The following is a 3015-nucleotide window of genomic DNA, read 5'->3' as shown; positions in this document are numbered from 1 at the left end:
CTTAAACTCTGGTTGGACTATTGCTATTTTAAAGAACTTCTTGTATGTTTTAGAAGACGTGAATTAACATAATTATTGTATTTATATGTTCTATTAAATTCACTAGCCGTAAACCCGCGCGATGCGCGGGAAATTTTGACGTTGTTTTTATTTATTTATTATTTATTGATAAGTGAAAGAAGAAATAAGTACATGGAACTTATAATTATTAGTCTAAAACTCAAAATTATATATTTATTTTTCTAATGGGATATAATTGATGAGTAATGCTACAGTCACAAACTATTTTACAACATTTTTACAAAATATTGATGTGGTCAATCTCTTATTGGTTTTCATCTAGGCCCATCATTAATATCACTTTTTCATTTACCAATAATCACTCACCACATCAATAATTTGTAAATTTTTTTTTATAAAATAGTTTGTATCTCTAGCATTATTCATAACTGATATAATGTAATATATATTTTGTAAGCTAAGAGATTAATAATTAATTGTTAACCTACATAATAAACAGTTTGCTTTTATAAACTCCATTTATAAACAGTTTACTTTTATAAAATGTAAACTTATTCAAGACAAAACTATTTATAAATGTCCATTTTTTTAACCTGAATTGTTCTAGGAAAGAGAAATGACACCATGGTCAAAGCAACATTTAGATGTGTACGTTTGAACATGATTTAGTTTGCAATTTATCATACAATCTATACTTTTGTAAAAAAAGTTATGTAAATTATCTAAATATCTAGATCATATGCATATGCTCATATGCTAAATCTGGTTTGACACCAACGTTTGTTTTTGTGATACCATGGAATAATGAAGAATCGCTTCATTATGCTGAGGTATTGATTGGAATATATACATGTGCAATACGGAAATGGAAACTCTTAGTGGGCTAATTTTCCTGAAAAATTTGTAACTATATGCCAAATTCCCATCTCATGGAGAAGTCAGAGGGGAAAAAAAATGAAACACTTATGAGCAAAAAAATTTATACATTTTACTCATTGCTTATTGAAATTTAGTTACATGGACATTGATTGACTTTAAGAAAATCATGGTTCTTCCAAAGCAACTTTACTACTCTTGTTCTCTGAAGAATCATTTAGTAGCTTTGGAATCGCCTACCTCTTCAGGGTATTCAGCTTTCACCCAAAGCACAACATTTAAACCTGTGATCATAGAAAAAGAACCTAGCAACTTAGCAAGTTGAAGACAAACACTTCTTTTATTACATAAAAGGAAAATGGTTACATTGATTGTGAATAGAGAGTTGGACATTGTTGAGAAGAGGGGACCTCTTTGTGATGCACCAAGCCTAAACAAAAAAGTTAACTACAGATCCAATTCAACATCTATATGAAAAATTTTAAGTAATCAAAATGTGTACATTACAAAGAGTCATTGGAAAACATCCAAGTAAGAAGTATGGCCATGAAAAACTTATTCCTTACTTCACATCAAAATTCCTACCAAAAAAATAAATAAAATAAACACCAAAAGAGTTATATGCACATACCATTTTTCTAAGTTATACTCGAGAGCAATGCAGTATTGACTGATTTGCTAACGCTAAAAAACATCCCTATTATCTTGGCAATACTTCTTGAGCTTCATATATTAACATTCTCCATTCTAATCAATTTAAAGAGTTTTTAAAACATTTAAAATGTTTATATAATTGAATATAAAGAGACACACAAAAGAAATATGCATAAACATTGACATTTTATAAAATAAATCAACATGGTCTAGTTGCTTTCCTATTTTATCTATCTATGTTATTTTTATCACATTTTTTAATATTCCAAATGAATCAGAAATTGAACCATAATATATCATGCCATGAGCCTTGTAAAACAATAATAATATATTTTTTGAAAGACCCATTACACAAAAAGCCACCTACAAACGCTTTACACTTGCATCCTCTATATTACCGCAACACTTTCCTTTGTCCTGCAGCGAGCAATTAGAGTTTTTTATAACGTTAAAATCAAACATTTAATCTTCTGCATAATGGGAGAAAATGTAATTTGTACCAAACAAACCAATGAAGATGGAGGGGAAAACAGAAAAGGCAAAACTCACCTTAAAGGGACTTTCCAACTCTGCTTGTACTTTGGTGACTTCTGCAGTGGTGGAGAGAGAATTGGAAATCTATATATAAATAAATAAAAAACAAATGAATGGGATTTAATTCCAAAGGGGCAGGCATTGAAGGTTTTGATAAGAAGAGGAAGAGCCCAAAAAGATAGAGTTAAAGGAGGGCCAAAATGATGAATGTGATTTAATGGGAAAGTAAATAAAGGGAGAATTGTTAACCATTTTTTGTTTTGATGAGGAGATGAGAAGTCTTGTGAGTGGATGGATAATATATAATACGTGGGACACTTGGACAGAATTAATAGAGAGTTGAAGTAATAAATGAGGAAGGAGAGTTTATTGGAAATAGTAGAGGGAAATATTGAATAATTGAAATTGATTAAAGCAAATTTGGGGCGAAAATGGAGAAGAAGAAAGAGACAAAAGCTAAATGCAAATCACTCTAATAGAGTGCCACATGGCAGAACCTCATTATAAGAATAATCATAAATGTAATATAGAAACAATCATAAATTTAATAATTTTTGTTGAACTAAAATGAAAAAAAAATACAATTTTTCTCAAAAATTCAAAAGGCAATTTAACGAAAATATTTATTTTTTAATAAAAGTTATTTATAACATTTTGTGAATCATTAAAAAGAAAAGAAAATTTAAAAATTATTCTTTTAGTATTAGACAAACTTTCTCAAACTTATTTTTTCTGCCTACAATCCAAAACACTGAAAAAAGTAACTAAAAAAATTAATAAAACTTAACTATGATTAATTGGACCAATTAGGAAAAAAAATTGTTATTTATAATCTACTAAGGTTATTTTCTTTGCGTAAATTGTAATTTCATCCACCCAAAACATATTATCAAATAATCAATTATTAGCAAAATCTAAGAATTAAATTTC

The 3015-nt window shown here is 28.4% G+C and overlaps 1 long non-coding RNA gene across 2 annotated transcripts; it reads right to left on the bottom strand.

The window, feature by feature from the left end:
* Nucleotides 1-940: 940 nt before the first annotated feature.
* LOC115954731 lies at nucleotides 941-2326 on the bottom strand. Of its 2 annotated transcripts, XR_004083948.1 has the most exons (3): nucleotides 2101-2326; nucleotides 1264-1478; nucleotides 941-1181 (listed from the first exon to the last, which is right to left on the bottom strand). It is a non-coding gene; the product is annotated as an uncharacterized LOC115954731 (long non-coding RNA). The 2 variants fall into 2 exon arrangements; XR_004083947.1 differs by lacking the exon at nucleotides 941-1181 and having other exon boundaries at nucleotides 1219-1478.
* Between the last annotated feature and the right edge of the window lie 689 nt (nucleotides 2327-3015).

The sequence above is a fragment of the Quercus lobata genome, chromosome 8, assembly GCF_001633185.2.
Source record: "Quercus lobata isolate SW786 chromosome 8, ValleyOak3.0 Primary Assembly, whole genome shotgun sequence".
In the NCBI taxonomy this organism is placed as follows: Eukaryota; Viridiplantae; Streptophyta; class Magnoliopsida; order Fagales; family Fagaceae; genus Quercus; species Quercus lobata.
This window is presented reverse-complemented; position numbering and strand designations above follow the sequence as displayed.